The 23089-nt window shown below is 38.0% G+C and overlaps 2 long non-coding RNA genes across 2 annotated transcripts; both read left to right on the forward strand.

The window, feature by feature from the left end:
* The first annotated feature begins 12109 nt into the window (after positions 1–12109).
* On the forward strand, positions 12110–12582 carry LOC140176524 (uncharacterized). Its single transcript, XR_011868136.1, has 3 exons — positions 12110–12182; positions 12256–12357; positions 12438–12582. It is a non-coding gene; the product is annotated as an uncharacterized lncRNA (long non-coding RNA).
* A 7028-nt stretch (positions 12583–19610) lies between these two features.
* LOC140176525 (uncharacterized) lies at positions 19611–20112 on the forward strand. Its single transcript, XR_011868137.1, has 3 exons — positions 19611–19712; positions 19786–19887; positions 19968–20112. It is a non-coding gene; the product is annotated as an uncharacterized lncRNA (long non-coding RNA).
* Positions 20113–23089: the final 2977 nt, after the last annotated feature.

The following is a 23089-nucleotide window of genomic DNA, read 5'->3' on the forward strand; positions in this document are numbered from 1 at the left end:
TGAAGAGCAAGTTGCTAAGTACCTTGGAGCAATCATGAAGCTAAATTCCAAGTTGTTTGGTAATGAAACTTTAGAGGATGAACCTCCATTGCTCATCAAAGAACTGGATGACTTGACTAGGCAAAAATTACCTTTGAAGAGACAAGATCCTAGAAAGTTCTCAATACCTTGTACCATAGGCACCATGACCTTTGAGAAGGCTCTGTGTGACCTGGGATCAAGTATAAACCTTATGCCTCTCTCTGTAATGGAGAAGCTAGGGATCATTGAGGTACAAGCTGCAAGAATCTCACTAGAGATGGCAGACAATTCAAAGAAATAGGCTTATGGACTTGTAGAGGATGTCTTGGTAAAAGTTGAAGGCCATTACATCCCTGCTGATTTCATAATCCTAGAGACTGGGAAGTGTATGGATGAATCTATCATCCTTGGCAGACCCTTCCTAGCCACAGCAAAAGCTGTGATTGATGTTGACAGAGGAGAATTGATCATTCAAGTGAATGAATACTCCCTTGTGTTTAAAGCTCAAGGATATCCCTCTGTCACCATGGAGAGGAAGCATGAAGAACTTCTCTCAATACAGAGTCAAACAGAGCCCCCACAATCAAACTCAAAGTTTGGTGTTGGGAGGCCACAATTAAACTTTAAGTTTGGTGTTGAACCCCCACATTCAAACTCTAAGTTTGATGTTGGGAGGTTCCAACATTGCTCTGAACATCTGTGAGGCTCCATGAGAGCCACTGTCAAGCTATTGACATTAAAGAAGTGCTTGTTAGGAGGCAACCCAATTTCTACTTATCTATGTTAAATTTCTATTTTCTTTTGTTATTTTATGTTTTCTATAGGTTGATGATCATGTGAAGTCACAAAAACAATTGAAAAAGCAAAAACAGAAGGAAAAATAGAATGAAAAATAGAACACCCTGGAGGAGAAACTTACTGGCATTTAAACGCCAGTAAGGGTAGCAGAATGGGCGTTAAACGCCCAGTCTGGCACCATTCTGGGCGTTTAACGCCAGAAATGGGCACCAAACTAGCGTTTAACACCAGGAATGGGCAAGAAGCTGGCGTTAAACGCCAGAAATGGGCAGCAACCTGGCGTTTAACGCCAGGATTGGCAGCAAGAGGCGTTTTGCACGCCACATGGTGCAGGGAGGAGAAATCCATGACACCTCAGGATCTGTGGACCCCACAGGATCCCCACCTACCCTACCTCTCTCTCTCTTCTTCATCCATTCACCAATCACCTCAATACCTCTTCCCCAAAAACCCCTCACCTATCAAATTCCACCATTCTCTTCACCACTCACATCCATCCTTCATAAAACCCTACCTAGCTCACCATTCAAATTCAAACCACTTTCCCACCCAAACCCACCCATAATGGCCGAACCATACCCCCTCTCCACTCCTATATAAACCCATCTTCACTCCTTCATTTTCACACAACATACACACTACCTATCCCCCTTGGCCGAAACACAAAGCCCAATCCATCTCCTCTATTTCTTCTTCTTCTACTCTCTTCTTTCTTCTTTTGCTTGAGGATGAGCAAAACTTCTAAGTTTGGTGTAGTAAAAGCTAAAGCTTTTTGTTTTTCCATAACCATTAATGGCACCAAAGGCCGGAGAAACCTCTAGAAAGAGGAAAGGGAAGGCAAAAGCTTCCACCTCTGAGTCATGGGAGATGGAGAGATTCCTCTCAAGGGTGCATCAAGACCACTTCTATGAAGTTGTGGCCAAGAAGAAGGTGACCCCCGAGGTCCCTTTTAAGCTCAAAAAGGGCGAATATCCGGAGATCCGACATGAGATCCGAAGAAGAGGTTGGAAAGTTCTCACCAACCCCATTCAACAAGTCGGAATCTTAATGGTTCAAGAGTTCTATGCCAATGCATGGATCACCAAGAACCATGATCAAAGTGTGAACCCGGACCCTAAGAATTGGTTTACAATGGTCCGAGGGAAATACTTAGACTTTAGTCCGGAAAATGTAAGGATGGCATTTAATTTGCCTATGATGCAAGGAGATGCACACCCATACATTAGAAGGGTCAACTTTGATCAAAGGTTGGACCAAGTCCTCATGGACATCTGTGAAGAGGGCGCTTAATGAAAGAGAGATTCAAGAGGGAAGCCAGTTCAACTAAAAAGGCATGACCTCAAGCCCGTGGCTAGGGGATGGTTGGAGTTCATCCAACGCTTAATTATTCCCACTAGCAACCGGTCTGAAGTTACTATAGACTGGGCTATCATGATTCATAGCATCATGATTAGAGAGGAAGTAGAAGTTCATGAGGTTATATCCCAAGAACTCTACAAAGTGGCAGACAAGTCCTCTACTGTGGCAAGGTTAGCCTTTCCTCACCTCATTTGTCACCTCTGCAATTCAGTTGGAATTGACATAGAGGGAGACATTCTTATTGATGAGGACAAGCCCATCACTAAGAAAAGGATGGAGCAAACAAGAGATCCCACTCATGGACAAGAGCATGAGGAAACTCCTCATCATGAAATCCCTGAAATGCCTCAAGGGATGCATTTTCCTCCATAAAACTATTGGGAGCAAATCAACACCTCCCTAGGAGAATTAAGTTCCAACATGGGACAACTAAGGGTGGAGCACCAAGAGCATTCCATCCTCCTCCATGAAATTAGAGAAGACCAAAAAACCATGAGAGAGGAGCAACAAAGGCAAGGAAGAGACATTGAGGAGCTCAAGCACTCCATAAGATCTTCAAGAGGAAGAACAAGCCGCCATCACTAAGGTGGACCCGTTCTTTAATTTCCTTGTTCTTTATTTTCCTGTTTTTCGAATTTATATGCTTATGTTTATTTATGTTTGTGTCTTTATTACATGATCATTAGTGTCTAAGTGTCTATGCCTTAAAGCTATGAAAATGAATCCATCACCTTTCTTAAATGAAAAATATTTTTAATTGAAAAAGAAAAAAAAGTGCATGAATTTCAAATTTTAAAACAGTTAATTATTTTGATGTGGTGGCAATACTATTGTTTTTCTGAATGAATGCTTGAATAGTGCATATTTTTGAATTTGATTGTTTATGAATGTTAAAATTGTTGGCTCTTGAAAGAATGATGGGAAAAGGAGAAATGTTATCTGATGATCTGAAAAATCATAAAATTGATTCTTGAAGCAAGAAAAAGCAGTGAAAAGCTTGCAGAAAAAAAGATATATGCGGAAAAAAAAGCAAGCAGAAAAAGCCAATACGCCTTTAAACCAAACGGCAAGGGTGATAAAAAGGATCTAAGGCTTTGAGCATCAGTGGATAGGAGGGCCCACAGGAATAAAATCCTGGCCTAAGCGGCTAAACCAAGCTGTCCCTAACCATGTGCTTGTGGCGTGAAGGTGTCAAGTGAAAACTTGAGACTGAGCGGTTAAAGTCGTGGTCCAAAAGCAAAAAGAGTGTGCTTAAGAGCTCTGGACACCTCTAATTGGGGACTCTAGCAAAGCTGAGTCACAATCTGAAAAGGTTCACCCAGTTATGTGTCTGTGGCATATATGTATCCGGTGGTAATACTGGAAAACAAAATGCTTAGGGTCACGGCCAAGACTCATAAAGTAGTTGTGTTCAAGAATCAACATACTTAACTAGGAGAATCAATAACACTATCCGGATTCTGAGTTCCTATAGAAGCCAATCATTCTGAACTTCAAAGAATAAAGTGAGATGCCAAAATTGTTCAGAGGCAAAAAGCTAAAAGCCCCGCTCATCTAATTAATACTGATCTTCATAGATATTTTTGGAATTCATTGTATGTTTTCTTCTTTTTTATCCTATTTGATTTTCAGTTGCTTGGGGACAAGCAACAATTTAAGTTTGGTGTTGTGATGAGCGGATAATTTATACACTTTTTGGCATTGTTTTTAGTATGTTTTTAGTATATTTTAATTAGTTTTTATTATATTTTTATTAGTTTTTAAATAAAAATCACTCTTCTGGACTTTACTATGAGTTTGTGTATTTTTCTGTGATTTCAGGTATTTTCTGGCTGAAATTGAGGGACCTAAGCAAAAATCTGATTCAGAGGCTGAAAAAGGATTGCAGATGCTGTTGGATTCTGACCTCCCTGCACTCAAAGTGGATTTTCTGGAGCTACAGAAGCCTAATTGGCGCGCTCTCAATTGCGTTGGAAAGTAGACATCTTGGGATTTCCAGCAATATATAATAGTCCATCCTTTGCCCAAGATTTGATGGCCCAAACAGGCGTTCCAAGTCAGCTCAAGAATTCTGGCGTTTAACTCCAAAACTGGCAGAAAAGCTGGAGTTAAACGCCCAAACTGGCACAAAAGCTGGTGTTTAACTCCAAGAAAAGTCTCTACACATGGAAGCTTCAATGCTCAGCCCAAGCACACACCAAGTGGGCCCAGAAGAAGATTTCTGCATTCATTATTGATTTCTGTAAACCCTAGGCTACTAGTTCTCTATAAATAGGACCTTATACTATTGTATTTTCATCTTTGATAAGTCTTATGCTATCTTAGACACATTTGGGGGTTGGCCATTCGGCCATGCCTAGACCTTGTTCTTATGTATTCTCAACGGTGGAGTTTCTACACACCATAGATTAAGGTGTGGAGCTCTGCTGTTCTTCATGAATTAATACAATTACTATTGTTTTTCTATTCAACTCAAGTCTATTTCTTCTCCAAGATATTCATTCGCACCCAAGAACATGATGAATGTGATGATTATGTGACACTCATCACCATTCTCACCTATGAACGCATGACTGACAACAACTTCCGTTCTACATGCAAACAAGCTTGAATGTGTATATCTTGGGTTTCTAATCTCAGATTGGAACCTTCGTGGTATAGGCTAGAATTATTGGCGGCCATTCCTGAGATCCGGAACGTCTAAACCTTGTCTGTGGTATTCTGAGTAGGATCCGGGAAGGGATGACTGTGACGAGCTTCAAACTCGCGATTGTTGGGCGTGTGACAGACGCAAAAGGATCAATGGATCCTATTCCAACATGATCGAGATCCGACAGATGATTAGCCGTGCGGTGACAGCGCATTTGGAACATTTTCACTGAGAGGATGGGAAGTAGTGATAAACCACTATTTTATGGTTTATCTTGTACTCAATTGAGTGATTTTTATCAACTCTTTACCCACGTATTCATACTATTTGCATGTTTTACATTTTCCTTCCTGGTTTTGTGCTATGATTGAAAACATGCTTCTTTGATCTTATATTTGCTTATTATTAATCCTCTCTTATTACCATTAGATGCCTTGATATGTGTGTTAAGTGTTTTCTGAGATTACAGGGCAGGAATGGCTCAGAGGATGGAAAGGAAGCATGCAAAAGTGGAAGGAATACAAGAAGTTGGAGAAACTGCTATGTTGTCTAACCTGACCTCTTCGCACTCAAACGGCTATAACTTTAGCTACAGAGGTCCAAACGACGCGGTTCTAGTTGTGTTGGAAAGCTAACGTCCGGGGCTTCGATTTGATATATAATTTGCCAAAGCTGTCCCGAAGTTAGACGACACGAACGCGTGAATGACGCGTCCACATCGCATCTGCGAACCTCAACCCGCGCGGCCGCATGGACGACGCCTCTGCGTCACTTGCCCGTGACCTGAACGTAACAGAAATCGCACCCTGCGATTTCTGGGCTACTTTTGACCCAGTTTTCAGCCCAGAACACACAGATTAGAGGCTATAAAGTGGGGGAATGCATCCATTCAAAGGGAGAGCTCGCCAATTTTTACTTTCGATGAATTAGATTTAGTTTTGAGAGAGGCTCTCTCCTCTCTCTTTAGGATTAGGATTTACATTTAGGATTTTTATTCACTTTTAGGATTATCTCTTTTGATCAGGTTCAATATTCCTTTTATTTATCTTTGCAAGCTACTTTATGAATCCTTTCATGTTACAGATTACTCTTTTATTAATGTTATTTGAGGTATTTCAGTTTAATATTGATTTCTCTTATTTATGCTATTGTTGCTTTTACTCTGAAGACATTTTTATTCCAAGTAGATTTATTTTTCTCCTTTTGGTCTTGGTTAAGAAATCAGTAACTCAGGAGTTATCAAACTCAAACATGATTGATAATTGTTATCTTTGTTAATTGAATTGAACTTCCATAATCCCAATATTTTCTTAGGAAATAAATAGGATTCGAAGATCAAACCAATTAATCCCTTGACCTTCCTTTATCTTAGTAAAGGTTAACAAAGTGGAATTAAGATTCAACCATCATCATCATTGATAAGGATAGCTAGGATAGAACCTCCAATTTCTCATACCTTGCCAAAAGTTTGCTTTACAGTATTTATTTATTTTTAATTGCCATTTAAATTATTTGTCATATTTGTTCCTCATTCTTGAAACCCCAAATTTACAATCTCCATAACCAATAATAAGAACATACTTCCCTGCAGTTCCTTGAGAAGACGACCCGAGGTTTGAATACTTCGGTTATCAATTTTTAAGGGGTTTGTTACTTGTGACAACCAAAACGTTTGTAAGAAAGGTTGATTGCTTGGTTTAGTAACTATACTCACAACGAGAGTTTACTATAACCTCTAAACCATCAATCTTCCACTCTTTCAAGTAGCCATTGACAACGGTGATGCCCAACATAAAGCTTGCCATGGAAAGGAGTATGAATGATTGGAAGAAGGCAATAGGAAAGCAGAGGTTCAGGAGGAACAAAGCATCTTCATAGGCTTATCTGAAATTCCAACCAAAGAATTACATAAGTATCTCTATCTTTATTTTATGTTTTATTTATCTTTTAATTATCAATTCTCCATCACCATCTGAATTAGCCTGACTGAGATTTACAAGGTGACCATAGCTTGCTTCAAGCCGACAGTCTCCGTGGGATCGACCCTTACTCACGTAAGGTATTACTTGGACGACCCAGTGCACTTGCTAGTTAGTTGTGCGGAATTGTGACAAAGTGTGATTCATGTTTAAGAGCTCCAAGTCCTTTGGCGCCATTGTTGATGATCACAATTTCGTGCACCAATTGCCTAGTCCAGTACTCCAGCTTGTAGTTGTTAAGAAATTCTTTTAATTTTCTAATTTGTTTGTGAGCAATACATATATTAATTGTAATCACAAATATGCTATTTCAAATTAAATGACTTATATAACGATGATCTCATTTATTGTTTTAAATGCTAAATTAATAAGTCATTATTACTTTTGATTTGGAATTAAATGAGAATAAAACCGGATATTATCTTTTGTTCTTTAGATAATTATCTTTTAGATTTTAGATATATTATCTTTTGGACTTTAGATACTATTTTTATTTGGGCTTTAGGGTTTAATGGGTGCCATGCTCAAATATAAATAGTGCCTTCAGGGTTTCGGTCCCCAATATACCAAAGCCGCCTTTGTTGCTCTTTCCCCATCAGAAGAGTTACAATTTATCTCTAGGGATACAGAAGATCGAAAGAACCCAAGATCCAAATCTTTCCATCAATTTCTGATTTCTATAAGTAAAGGTACGCTTCTGTATTATGATATATTTTTGGTGATTCAATATAGATGATCTAGGTTAATAAAATAATTTATTTCATCAAATGATATCAGAGCCATTCATCATTTAATCATCGAAAATATTTGATTTTATTTTATTGGATCAATATATATACATATGCGTTGTTTACATTACATATAAAATTATTGCACGCTTCGTGAAATTGTTTCCATGATATGCGTCGTGCGTCATATATATATATATATATATATATATATATATATATATATATATATATATATATATATATATATATATATATATATATATATATACATTGGTATGATGCATCATAAATTTCTTATATGTGTGTATAGACGTACTAATATGTATGTATGTTCATAGACATTGTCATGTTATTATTTGGCTATATACATTGTTGTACATTTATGGTGGATACACTGTATTTCAGTTATCCCTTTTTTTTTTATGATGTTCATAATTTTTTTTAATAAATATTGATGGAATATTGTTGAATTATGATTATTTTGTTTTAAGGTTTAATTACTCTATTGGTCCTTATAGTTTTGCGATATTTTCAATTAGATTCCTATACTTTTTTTCCTTTTAATTGGGTCCCTATACTTTTATTTTTTTTAATTTAATCCTTACCGTCATAAAACCGTTTGAAATAACAGAATATTCCATTAAAAAATCGAATATTCTCATAATTTAGTCAAAAAATTTAATTAAAAACACCTCTATTTTTATAAAATACCAAAAATATCCTTTATATTTTTGTCCCCCAAAATCAGAGAACTCTAACTATCCCTAGGTTATTCTCCTAAGTTCTCAATTGGATTTCTCCTCCGTCGCATTCTGCTGCCGTCTTCCATGGCGTCGTCGTCGTCCGTCGTTGGGTGGTCGTCGTCCCTCTACGTCGCACACAGGTGCTCTGTTATGCTCCGCTCGTCCGCCTTGCCTATTGCATCCCCTCGTCCCGCCTTGCCTCACCTCACCTCGCGATGCCTTGCCTCAAATCGCCGCTCCTCGACTCCGCGATTTGCTGTCTGGACTGGTTCTGCAACAACAGGTGATGATTGAATTTTGTTTTAGTTTTTCAGCATTGGATAATAATTCTTCTCAATAATGTCTTCCTCCCACTACGCTAAGAACGGGAGAAATGTTATGCTTAAAATAACTAGTAGTCAAACGGCATCCTCTCCCGATTCTAATGCTTCAGGTTCAATGTTGAGAAATCTTAATTGTTAAATACCTCTAATTTTGCTTATGCTTATTTTTGGTTGCTGCTTGTATATAATTTGACTTTATTTGATTAGGTAACCAGCATTCTGAATGATAAAGAGAACCAATTGATCTAATTGTGAAGCTTAGTTTGCTAAAATTAGTTTTGATTGTGCTAAAAAATTTTGATTGTGAGTTCTGATTATGTATTTTATCTGTAATTAATTGATTATGTTAGAAATAAGGAAAGAGGTGAGATTGGAGATAAGGTGTTTGATTAAATGCCTTTGAGAGAGTTAAATTGATTATGAGTTTTGATTATGTATGTTATCTATAATTAATTGATTATGAGTTTAATTGATCATTGTCATAGAGGCATACAGGTTCTACTTGTAAAAGTTTGGGCTGCAATCCTCAAGGCATTGCTGCTGACAGGCTTCGATGCTTGGTTCCTCAATACCAAAGATCGGTGGTAAAAGCAAAGGCCTCAGATACAACTGAATATGCTGCTATGGTTAATATCAATTCCCGCAGAAACTTTCTTGGATTGGCTTTGGGAATCTCAAGCCTCTTTGTTGGTTCATTGGAAGCCAAAGGAGCTGGTTTGCCCCCGGAAGATAAGCCGAAACTATGTGATGAAGCTTGTGAGAAGGAGCTTGAAAATGTATGGTGAGAATACATTGTTCCCTTCTCTGCCTCCTTTCTTTGTTTTTCTCTGCTAAGACATTACAAATGGTTGTTGTAAATTGCTAATAATACTTTGATATTTGATGTAATTGCATTGTATCTCATGTTTCTACTAATGTTAGTCAGCACCTTTCTCAAATGTCAGTTATTTTTTAAGAGAAATTCTTCAAATAAATCTTAGGAATTCAAAGCATTATTAGTATCTAAGCTATTCTTTCCTGATAATAGAATCTATCATTCTTAAAGGAATAGCAGACATTCTTATATTTTCAAAGAATTTGTGCATCATGCAAAGAATCTGTTAATAACCAATCTATGTGATTGCACTTAAGTTTTAATATTCACATTTTAAGACCCTTGATCAATGACCACCATGGTATTAATGGATTTTACTTGGAATATCCATAGCTAAATGACTAATGTTGACTTTGAACATTTTATGCAATGAAGGTGCCTATGGTAACTACTGAATCAGGTTTGCAATACAAGGATATTAAAGTTGGATAAGGTCCTAGTCCCCCAGTTGGATTTCAGGTGTGGAATTTCTTCTAATTTGTTCAGTTCTTTTTTATATGCAATACAAGATAGATAATATCTATTCTGCTCGAAGTTAACCGTTGAAAAAGGAAATATAGAAGTAGAACACTTTCGCATTTTAATCAAACATATTTGTATCTAACCAAATGCAACTTCATTTCTATACGCACTCCTTTGGTAATATTTAGAATTCCAATATTTAGAATGATGTTTCTTCCCTGTTTTGTCTGAACCTCATCCGGGAAAAGAAGCGAAAGATTAATGCAGAAAAGAAGACGAAAGAGCTCGAGAAGGAGAGCCGAAGGATGAACTTCTGACGAGAAAGCGCCAGAGAGAGGAAAGACGAGTGAGATACCGTGCGCAATGTGGTATGAATTAAGATTGGGCTGCAATGTGGCATGAATACACTGTTTTCAATTAAGATTTAAATGTTTCTTGTTTAGTTCAAAAATCTATTCTCTACTTTTGTTTCAGAATGCTTTAGTGTTGCTTTGTGATTGTAGGTGGTCCAAAAGCAGCATGTGCTGGTTGTGCTGGCTTTGGGGCATTCTCAGTCGTTATAGAGAAGTTCTTAGACAGCCATAAGTAGTTACCTATTGAATTAAAGTCACCCAATTTTGCATTCATTAGGCATAGCATGGATTTTCATAGTGATAATCTTTTGTCCATTTGCTAAAGGGCGCATTCAAAATTGTAGTATTTTATTTTACATCGATTATTGTTTATTTGTATACAATATCAATTGGTGGATGCATTCCTCCAATTCCAAACTAGATGTAAGTATGCTCTTAAGTATTAATGTAAAGTTTATTATGTAAACTGGATACATTATCATAATCAATACTTGAAGGATGAAAACTGAATTTTATATATGTTTATTACTACTATTTCTATTTCATTTTATCCATTCTTTTTTTTAGATTCTTAAGATAAGGTATTTTGAAAGTCGAAAAAAAAAGAGAGAAAGTATTTTTGGTACAATTTGTATATAAATAAGCAAAAGAATGATAGTTGTAAGACCCGGAGCTTTTGAAAAAGTCTTATTATGATCAAGTCTCAAAATCATATGGTTATTTATAGCCTTAATTTCAGAAATTATTTTATTAAAGATAATTAAGGCAAGTTTTGATTTATTGGATTTGAGATAAGTTATGGTTATTATCCAATTTTATAATTATTGGATTATTTTCTATATTTAAAGTATAAGGTTGATAGTTATGAAATAATAAGAATTTTATATGAATTGGATTAGATAAGTAATATTTTAAATATTATTACTGCTATTTTGGAAAATGAAGAAATTAAGCATATTATTTCTAATTTTAGATTTGGGCATCTTATTGAAAATAATTTGTGAAATTGATAAGCAAATAGTATTTTCTATGTACAAATAATGTTGGATTTAATCTGGGTTTCAATTACTATATTATTCCCAATTTTAAGTGAAATTACTAAAATGCCCATACCCTTAACCCTAATTTTTGAAAATGAAGCCCTAACCCTAAAACCCTAACCCATGACCCGGTAACCCATTTTCTCCCAAGACCCAGCCATAGCACCCACAATGTGCTCTCATCAGCAGCAGTAGCATGCGTTGCTTTCCTTTCTTCTTGAACGAAACAGAAGGAATGGCAGAGGGAAGTGGAAGAAGAGAGATGTTTGCCGGCGCCACTAAGTCTCGCCACCACCGCCGATGCCTCCGAGTGAGACGCCGAGCTGCTACACGCGGGGAAGCGTCCTGCCACCGCGTCCTGCCCAGTTGAGGTCGCCATCGTTGTTCGCGGGCCGACTCTGTCACAAATCGGGGCTGAGGCGAGAGGGGAAGAGACTGACGGAAAGGCCTTGCGAGGAGGGTCCACGCCGTGCCGCCGCCTCTGTTCGTCACACCGTCACTCCTAGCCGCGCCGTCGCCAGTCGCGCGAGAGAGAGACGCGCCGTGAGGAGGGTAGCCACCGCGCTCAGCCGCCATCACTTCCTGCCACCATCGAAGCTCGCGTCACTGTCACTCATGGCCGTCACTCCTACTGAGCTCCATTCGGATTCTGGGTTGAGCGCGCCGCTGTTGCCGTTGGAAGCCGCTGCTGAGGCCGGGTTGCTATGGTGGTTGCTGTCCTTGTCAGTAGCGGGAGAGGATGAGACGCGATGATGGTGGGTGGTTCCTCGCCCTTGCTGCCATGGCCGCCGGAGCTCCGGGCTGAGTTTCTACCACTTGAGACCCTGCTGCCACCGTGTTCCACTGCCGGTAAGTTCTTTGAGTTTGGTTTCTGTTCTGTTGGAATTTCGGAAAGGTTGTTAACGCCGCGTGGTTGTTACAGTTACCGTCACCGGTGTTTTTGCTCGCGATTGTCACTTGGGGTTACTGACGGAGCCACTGCCGGGTTGATAGGGAGCTGCGACTGCTTCGTTTTGTGATTTCAGTGAGTATTTTGATTTTCGAAAGCCCTGCGTTAGTGCTCTGTTCCGTGTAATAAAGTATTTGCGATGTTAATGGTTTTAGGAGTTAGAATCCGGTTTGCTTATGCCGCTTGTAGCGGTTTCTGCTTTCGAGAGAGCAAGCCGAGTCGGGTTCTGATTGTCGGTGATTTCGGGCAGAGCGAAAAGAGTTCAGTTGACACGCTTGGGTTAAGTTTTTCTTGCTGAGGTAGGGGCGCTTTCCGAAAACTACAGTTTATTATTGGAATTATTACATATGGATACTGATGTGAGATATGGTGTAATTAGTGATTGTATCTGCCTTATGTATTATTTGATTGACTCGAATGATTATGGATGTTGGCTTGGCTGAATTGTTGTGTGGCTTGTGAAATGTAATGTTTGAAGTTGATTCTTTAAATATTTGAAATAAGTTTAATCCGTTGAGGATTGGTTTGAATTGAGTCAATTATTTTGATGATGCGAAAGATAGAATGCTCTTGAAATCCAGCCTGGGTTGTTTTAATTGCTCTGGTTTTGATAAATGATTTATTGCTGAACCGATTCTTTAAAGCTTTATAAATGAGTTAAATCGGTTGATATTGAGTTGATTTTTGAAATGGCTTCCTTGAGATATGCCACTGAGGCGACTGTTGGATTTAGCTTGTTTTGAATTGATTTCTGGTTTTGAGCTGTTGAAAAGGAATGAGAAACGGTTTAGTTGGGACCCGAACCGGGTGGCAAAAGTCCAAGTTTTAGGGGAGGTGCTGCCGAAATTTCTATAGAATCCGAGTCCTTATTTGAAATGTTAATTGGGGAATTTTGAGTTTAATGCCTTTCCTATCTATTTTGAGGATTGTGAAATTATGGCTTCTTTTATTACCTTTACTTAGAACAATTAAGAAAGCAATGAAGTTATGCGTTGAAAGAATTATTGAAAAGAGAATCATGATTTCTCCTTATTTTCCAAGAAGAACAGTATGTCTTTGGGTACAAGTCATTCGAAAGAGAATTTTGCTTTGAGGCTGTTTTAAAAGGTAAAACGGGTTTATGTTTTTCTCTATTAAACACAAAGATTGTCCCTTGGGAGAGTTTTCGTAATTTTAAAAGGAATTGGATTTCGAGTGATGAGCCTCATTATTTTGACGTTTTAAATAAGATTCAAAGTATCTTTTGAACTCTAGTTTAACACAACAAAAAGGATTCTCTTATCAGTTTGAAACGCTTCAGATTTAATTATGGAATTGAAGCCGGTTTTGTTTAAGTAAAGGAAATGGTTTTGAAAGAAGTAAAGATTACGTGACTCGATTTGGCTTAGAACCTATTTTCTTACTCAAATCAGAAAGCCAATGTTTTAATGATTTTAAATGAATTTGGTGAAATGAGATATGTTATTCTCCCCTAAAGACTTGGGACTCTGCCGAGAAACTTTTGTTATAAAATCCCATTGTTGGATGGGTGATTTTGAATATCTCAAAGAGGCTTTTAACTTGCCATGATTATGGAAGTTTTGGAAAGAGGATGCCGAGAGTGGCATTGTTTTGAAAGGAGAATTTACCTTGAGTAAAAGTGGCTTATGAGCCTGAGATGATTTGAGAAATGAGATCTTTAAAGCCAAGGCTGAAAAGAGTTGAAACTCGATTTCAAAGTGAAATGAGTTGAGAAAATGATTTATGGCTTAAATGCCGATTTCATGAATTTGATGATTTTGAATGTGGAAGTGCTGTTTTATTGAGAGCCGGAATGGCTGTGTATGTTTATACATATTGATTGGTTCTGGATTGAACCGTGAGCCGGAATGGCTGTGTATGATATGAATATTGGCTGGTTCTAGAATGAACCGTGAGCCGGATGGCTGAGATGGATGTTGATCCATGGATGAGATTGAATGCATGTTTATGCTGAATCATTGATAGATGTGAATGTTGCACTTCCACTATCTGAGATACGAGTTCCCTGGGTAGTAGCAGTGGCTAGCCACCACGTGCTCCAGGTTGAGACTTGATACTCTGTTGACCCTATGTCGTAAGTGTGGCCGGGCACTGTGAAAGCCCCGGATGAGCTCGCCCCCATAAATATTCACCAGTGATGGTGATGGATAAATATTCACCAGTGAGGGTGATGGATATGGATCATGATTATGATCAAGTTTATGATGAGTATAACTCGAGTTGGGGATGCACGACAGAGGGACAGTCCAATGGTTAGCTACCAGGACTTGTCGGGTTGGCTCTATAACCGACAGATGATATCATCAGCCACTAGGGACAGGCATGCATCATATGCATTTGTGTGACATTGGTTGGGTGTGCATATTATACTTGGTTTGCCTATGTGATTAATTGCTAACTGTTCTACTTGTAATAACTGTTTGTTTGTGCTTGAACTTCCTATCTGTGTTTGTATCTGGGACTCTGTTGGACTGTGGTGATTGGTTGATGGTTGGATTGTTTGGGCCTAGGGCCGTGGTTGGAATGAGGTGAATCGATGGTTGATTTCAGTTTTGTGTTTCTGGTTTGGAATAAAATATGAAAGGCTATTTTGGTTCAACATAAATAAACCGTTTCGGAAGGCTTTTGAGTTTTGAGAATTAAACGGTTCCTCTTTTAGAAAAGATTTCCAACTTTACTTTTATTGTAAACTGTTGTTTTTGAAAGGATGCATAAGACGGTTATTAATCACTGGTACGGTTTATCTTCATGTATCCTATTACAGTAATTCCCAAAAACCCTCTACTGAGAACCCTTTCGAGGATGATGTTCTCACCCCCCTACATTTTTCCCCTTTCAGGATATGGGCGCAGAAGTTACGAAGAGTTTATTTAGTTATTGATATGTTCTGTATCGATATAGATTATTTATTGTACCCTCGCCTTTATCTTGATATATTCTGTGAGAGGGATAGGGATTGTGTTGGTTAATGTTTGTAAATATATATATATATATATATATATATATATATATGTATATATGGATGTACTCTTTATGAGTTTTTGTAAGTTGTATGGTATTTATGGATGTACGTTATCGAACGAAAGTATCTTTGGGAGCGGTATTGCGGTTTAAAGTTTTAAACAGGCTCATATTTTAGTATTAAATAGTATAAGTGTCGTCGTAATGTCCGAGCTATCAGAGTCGCGCAGCCGGAAGTGTGAGCTCTGGTAGTTAGGGTGTTACATTATGGTATCAGAGCAGTTCTTCCTGTAGAGCCTGAGGAATGGACTGACTATGCTTCAATTGCATACTCTGAGTGTTTGTCATGTATTAAGTCTTGTCGAATGACGAGAATTAGAGCTTTATGCACATGACGGTCTATTGATTAACGCTGTTAGTCTTGCATTGCATAATTCTTGGTATTAAGTTTGGCCGGCTTAATACTAGTGAATTATGTATATGAAGGCATTGATGGGTTATCATAGATGTTATACGAGTTTTGAGTAAAGCGAATCGCGGGTTTTGGAAACGTTGGAAACTATTTCTCGAGGCTATTCAGTTGTGTGTCTTGAATTCTATTCGAGTTGACCTGTTCTTTTGTATCCTAACTTGAAGTCCTTGTTTTCTAATCCTTTGGAAAGTAGTTTGATTTTTCAACTCTATTCCTCTATCGATATGCATTCTTGCTTGACCTTAAGTGCATATGCTGGTTTAAGATCCCTGTTGCATCTATCTTCCTCTGTTTGAGTTCTTCTTGATTCAAGTATCCTTTGATATAGCCTTGAACTTGTCTTAATGTGCTGTGACTTTTAACTCTGGGTTCTGAGTCCATTCTTTGAGAAATTGTTGATTCAGTTTTTCTCTTACTTGACAGTGATCACGGCCAATTTTGAGATTTTATAAATTGCTGTTGATTAGATATATACTTTTCTATATATGAAACTTTGAGATTACTTATACAGTTTGACAACTATTTATTTCCAATACCCTGCCTGTACTTTTACTGGTTTATGGAACTGCATTTACCTTAAATTACAATTTGACCTTCTAGTAATTTTACTATAGTTCCACTGCACAACTTCATTTGATTATGTATTTGGGTATTTTTCAAAATTTTGGAAAGAAAGAATTTTTCACTTTTATCCCGGTTGAGTTTCGTTTGATAAACTTACTTAATTCATTTTGATTTGAGTTTGATTTAGCATACTACATAGTTTATGCCATTGTTGTTCTTTTGAAAATATTGGATTCATAGCTTTCTTCTTATGAACGGACTGGTTCCTTCTTAAGCTTTTCACCTCTATGAATGTCATACGTGATTCTGTTTTTAACTAATCTTTTACATCTTGTGAACATTACCATTGATCTTGGTTTGTCCCCTCTTGTGAATCTCATCCTTATGTGGGTCAGTTTGATTCGTTTCAAGATAGTGCATTGTTTATTCTCCTATTATCTCTACAAGAGTTTTTAGTTAAAGATTTATCATTGAAAAATTACAAATGATTGAGTTGTCTTTTCTATGACTTTTGTATTCTTTCGGATTAATTTAAAACTTGTTTGATATTTCATGTTTAGTGGATCTTATTTGAACTACTCTAATTTAAGATCCTTTCTTGCAAGGCTTGACTCCTTTTTAGTACATCTTAGACTTCTTGAATGTTATTCCGAGATGGTGATTTCAAGAACGCTTTTGGAGTCTTGTTTTGAACCTTTTAAAGAAGTCTCGAATTCTCTTTGATGAAATATTAAATGGGATTTATTTTCTGTTGTTTGATTGAGATTAAAACCATTGTCCAATTTTGACGAAATTAATTTAAAGTTGCCATGCACCATTTTAAATGAAGTTTTGGAAAGCTTCCTTGTTTAGTGGAAACCAGTTTGTTTGTAACACACCACTTATTTCCTTACCAGATTGTGTGCAAATTTTTGCCTTGGAGTTTCTTTTCTAAAAGGAGTTTAATTTTCTCTTTCATCCTTGCTACGAATGTTATACACGCTTGTTTGAATATGAACTTTGAGAATTTTTGAACAAGCCTTTGATTCCTCTCCCGAGTTTTATGAACTGCTTCTGGTTAAGTTGTGCATCTAATTATCTTTCTAAAATATTTGAAGAAAATATTTTAGCCTTTAGCCAAACCCATGTGCACCTTGTTTTTAGAACTCGACAAAATCTATTTCAATATGAACTTGCATTAAAGCAAAGCCACGATTATACTTTTGTTACTCTCTTGAAGGATGTTGTTAATTAACCTTTCTTTTAGATTGCGAAGTGGTTTTTCTGCAAGTTTCTGTTCCTCTATGAACAATGTATTTGGAAGTACTTTTAATCGTGCTCTTGAGTTTTGTGAGCTTTGTCTTGGGTTTGAAATATTCTTTTCTGTAAACCTCATGCTTCCTCGACTCAGCTTGAGTTTGTTTCAAACTGATGCGTTGGTTTTCTTCTTATTGATCCTATTGAACTTCTTTGATCTAAGGGTTATCTTTGAAGTTGTCAATTGAATTATGTCTAGCAAACTTTATTGCTTGAACATCCTTGTTTATCTGGGATTGGATATATTCTTTCAAATCTATGACTATTGTCTTTGACATCCGTCTCTCCTTTCTAAGATCTCATATTCTTCTGAGTAGACTCGAGAATGGTTTTGATATCACGTGTGACTTGTAGACGTAGTAACGCGATACGTTAGTTCTTTAAGATGTGATGTGTATACGGAAGTTGAAGCGGTAGGTGTGCAACGTATGAGTTGTGGGCATTTTGTTCCTTGCGAACGGGTTTGTGATTGTCAGGCTTGTGATCAAATTTGGGGTTTGTAAGGTGCTTGATGGAATTGGAAAGTTGAAACCTTGAGGTTGATATAAGATTAGTGTGCAGATATTGAGCACATCGTTTTAACTCCATCCTGTTTGATAGCCTTTGATGCCTTGCCCCACTATCACATGATTGACCCATGTTAGCTTTTGCATTGAGCCGATCTTGTAACTTTTGCTTTGCAATCACACTCCTACCTTTACATCCTTATGCTTATGACAATCAAAGTATTTGAAAATCGTATATATGATTATATTTTGAGATATTTTTGCTTCTTCCTTAAATGTGTTCAAGGGTGAACTGTTATGGAACTTCTTTCGTTTTGTATCAATTTTCGAGGGCGAAAATTTTTATAAGGTGGGTAGGATGTAAGACCCGGAGCTTTTGAAAAAGTCTTATTATGATCAAGTCTCAAAATCATATGGTTATTTATAGCCTTAATTTCAGAAATTATTTTATTAAAGATAATTAAGGCAAGTTTTGATTTATTGGATTTGAGATAAGTTATGGTTATTATCCAATTTTATAATTATTGGATTATTTTCTATATTTAAAGTATAAGGTTGATAGTTATGAAATAATAAGGATTTTATATGAATTGGATTAGATAAGTAATATTTTAAATATTATTACTGCTATTTTGGAAAATGAAGAAATTAAGCATATTATTTCTAATTTTAGATTTGGGCATCTTATTGAAAATAATTTGTGAAATTGATAAGCAAATAGTATTTTCTATGTACAAATAATGTTGGATTTAATCTGGGTTTCAATTACTATATTATTCCCAATTTTAAGTGAAATTACTAAAATGCCCATACCCTTAACCCTAATTTTTGAAAATGAAGCCCTAACCCTAAAACCCTAACCCATGACCCGGTAACCCATTTTCTCCCAAGACCCAGCCATAGCACCCACAATGTGCCCTCATCAACAGCAGTAGCATGCGTTGCTTTCCTTTCTTCTTGAACGAAACAGAAGGAATGGCAGAGGGAAGTGGAAGAAGAGAGATGTTTGCCGGCGCCACTAAGTCTCGCCACCACCGCCGATGCCTCCGAGTGAGACGCCGAGCTGCTACACGCGGGGAAGCGTCCTGCCACCGCGTCCTGCCCAGTTGAGGTCGCCACCGTTGTTTGCGGGCCGACTCTGTCACAAATCGGGGCTGAGGCGAGAGGGGAAGAGACTGACGGAAAGGCCTTGCGAGGAGGGTCCACGCCGTGCCGCCGCCTCTGTTCGTCACACCGTCACTCCTAGCCGCGCCGTCGCCAGTCGCGCGAGAGAGAGACGCGCCGTGAGGAGGGTAGCCACCGCGCTCAGCCGCCATCACTTCCTGCCACCATCGAAGCTCGCGTCACTGTCACTCATGGCCGTCACTCCTACTGAGCTCCATTCGGATTCTGGGTTGAGCGCGCCGCTGTTGCCGTTGGAAGCCGCTGCTGAGGCCGGGTTGCTATGGTGGTTGCTGTCCTTGTCAGTAGCGGGAGAGGATGAGACGCGATGATGGTGGGTGGTTCCTCGCCCTTGCTGCCGTGCCGTCAAAATCTGCTGCCATGGCCGCCGGAGCTCCGGGCTGAGTTTCTACCACTTGAGACCCTGCTGCCACCGTGTTCCACTGCCGGTAAGTTCTTTGAGTTTGGTTTCTGTTCTGTTGGAATTTCGGAAAGGTTGTTAACGCCGCGTGGTTGTTACAGTTACCGTCACCGGTGTTTTTGCTCGCGATTGTCACTTGGGGTTACTGACGGAGCCACTGCCGGGTTGATAGGGAGCTGCGACTGCTTCGTTTTGTGATTTCAGTGAGTATTTTGATTTTCGAAAGCCCTGCGTTAGTGCTCTGTTCCGTGTAATAAAGTATTTGCGATGTTAATGGTTTTAGGAGTTAGAATCCGGTTTGCTTATGCCGCTTGTAGCGGTTTCTGCTTTCGAGAGAGCAAGCCGAGTCGGGTTCTGATTGTCGGTGATTTCGGGCAGAGCGAAAAGAGTTCAGTTGACACGCTTGGGTTAAGTTTTTCTTGCTGAGGTAGGGGCGCTTTCCGAAAACTACAGTTTATTATTGGAATTATTACATATGGATACTGATGTGAGATATGGTGTAATTAGTGATTGTATCTGCCTTATGTATTATTTGATTGACTCGAATGATTATGGATGTTGGCTTGGCTGAATTGTTGTGTGGCTTGTGAAATGTAATGTTTGAAGTTGATTCTTTAAATATTTGAAATAAGTTTAATCCGTTGAGGATTGGTTTGAATTGAGTCAATTATTTTGATGATGCGAAAGATAGAATGCTCTTGAAATCCAGCCTGGGTTGTTTTAATTGCTCTGGTTTTGATAAATGATTTATTGCTGAACCGATTCTTTAAAGCTTTATAAATGAGTTAAATCGGTTGATATTGAGTTGATTTTTGAAATGGCTTCCTTGAGATATGCCACTGAGGCGACTGTTGGATTTAGCTTGTTTTGAATTGATTTCTGGTTTTGAGCTGTTGAAAAGGAATGAGAAACGGTTTAGTTGGGACCCGAACCGGGTGGCAAAAGTCCAAGTTTTAGGGGAGGTGCTGCCGAAATTTCTATAGAATCCGAGTCCTTATTTGAAATGTTAATTGGGGAATTTTGAGTTTAATGCCTTTCCTATCTATTTTGAGGATTGTGAAATTATGGCTTCTTTTATTACCTTTACTTAGAACAATTAAGAAAGCAATGAAGTTATGCGTTGAAAGAATTATTGAAAAGAGAATCATGATTTCTCCTTATTTTCCAAGAAGAACAGTATGTCTTTGGGTACAAGTCATTCGAAAGAGAATTTTGCTTTGAGGCTGTTTTAAAAGGTAAAACGGGTTTATGTTTTTCTCTATTAAACACAAAGATTGTCCCTTGGGAGAGTTTTCGTAATTTTAAAAGGAATTGGATTTCGAGTGATGAGCCTCATTATTTTGACGTTTTAAATAAGATTCAAAGTATCTTTTGAACTCTAGTTTAACACAACAAAAAGGATTCTCTTATCAGTTTGAAACGCTTCAGATTTAATTATGGAATTGAAGCCGGTTTTGTTTAAGTAAAGGAAATGGTTTTGAAAGAAGTAAAGATTACGTGACTCGGTTTGGCTTAGATCCTATTTTCTTACTCAAATCAGAAAGCCAATGTTTTAATGATTTTAAATGAATTTGGTGAAATGAGATATGTTATTCTCCCCTAAAGACTTGGGACTCTGCCGAGAAACTTTTGTTATAAAATCCCATTGTTGGATGGGTGATTTTGAATATCTCAAAGAGGCTTTTAACTTGCCATGATTATGGAAGTTTTGGAAAGAGGATGCCGAGAGTGGCATTGTTTTGAAAGGAGAATTTACCTTGAGTAAAAGTGGCTTATGAGCCTGAGATGATTTGAGAAATGAGATCTTTAAAGCCAAGGCTGAAAAGAGTTGAAACTCGATTTCAAAGTGAAATGAGTTGAGAAAATGATTTATGGCTTAAATGCCGATTTCATGAATTTGATGATTTTGAATGTGGAAGTGCTGTTTTATTGAGAGCCGGAATGGCTGTGTATGTTTATACATATTGATTGGTTCTGGATTGAACCGTGAGCCGGAATGGCTGTGTATGATATGAATATTGGCTGGTTCTAGAATGAACCGTGAGCCAGATGGCTGAGATGGATGTTGATCCATGGATGAGATTGAATGCATGTTTATGCTGAATCATTGATAGATGTGAATGTTGCACTTCCACTATCTGAGATACGAGTTCCCTGGGTAGTAGCAGTGGCTAGCCACCACGTGCTCCAGGTTGAGACTTGATACTCTGTTGACCCTATGTCGTAAGTGTGGCCGGGCACTGTGAAAGCCCCGGATGAGCTCGCCCCCATAAATATTCACCAGTGATGGTGATGGATAAATATTCACCAGTGAGGGTGATGGATATGGATCATGATTATGATCAAGTTTATGATGAGTATAACTCGAGTTGGGGATGCACGACAGAGGGACAGTCCAATGGTTAGCTACCAGGACTTGTCGGGTTGGCTCTATAACCGACAGATGATATCATCAGCCACTAGGGACAGGCATGCATCATATGCATTTGTGTGACATTGGTTGGGTGTGCATATTATACTTGGTTTGCCTATGTGATTAATTGCTAACTGTTCTACTTGTAATAACTGTTTGTTTGTGCTTGAACTTCCTATCTGTGTTTGCATCTGGGACTCTGTTGGACTGTGGTGATTGGTTGATGGTTGGATTGTTTGGGCCTAGGGCCGTGGTTGGAATGAGGTGAATCGATGGTTGATTTCAGTTTTGTGTTTCTGGTTTGGAATAAAATATGAAAGGCTATTTTGGTTCAACATAAATAAACCGTTTCGGAAGGCTTTTGAGTTTTGAGAATTAAACGGTTCCTCTTTTAGAAAAGATTTCCAACTTTACTTTTATTGTAAACTGTTGTTTTTGAAAGGAGGCATAAGACGGTTATTAATCACTGGTACGGTTTATCTTCATGTATCCTATTACAGTAATTCCCAAAAACCCTCTACTGAGAACCCTTTCGAGGATGATGTTCTCACCCCCCCTACATTTTTCCCCTTTCAGGATATGGGCGCAGAAGTTACGAAGAGTTTATTTAGTTATTGATATGTTCTGTATCGATATAGATTATTTATTGTACCCTCGCCTTTATCTTGATATATTCTGTGAGAGGGATAGGGATTGTGTTGGTTAATGTTTGTAAATATATATATATATGTATATATGGATGTACTCTTTATGAGTTTTTGTAAGTTGTATGGTATTTATGGATGTACGTTATCGAACGAAAGTATCTTTGGGAGCGGTATTGCGGTTTAAAGTTTTAAACAGGCTCATATTTTAGTATTAAATAGTATAAGTGTCGTCGTAATGTCCGAGCTATCAGAGTCGCGCAGCCGGAAGTGTGAGCTCTGGTAGTTAGGGTGTTACAATAGTGACAACATAAAAGGGATTATAGGAATATTTTTCATGTCTTAGAA

The sequence above is a fragment of the Arachis hypogaea genome, chromosome 11 (genome assembly GCF_003086295.3).
Source record: "Arachis hypogaea cultivar Tifrunner chromosome 11, arahy.Tifrunner.gnm2.J5K5, whole genome shotgun sequence".
Lineage (NCBI taxonomy): Eukaryota > Viridiplantae > Streptophyta > Magnoliopsida > Fabales > Fabaceae > Arachis > Arachis hypogaea.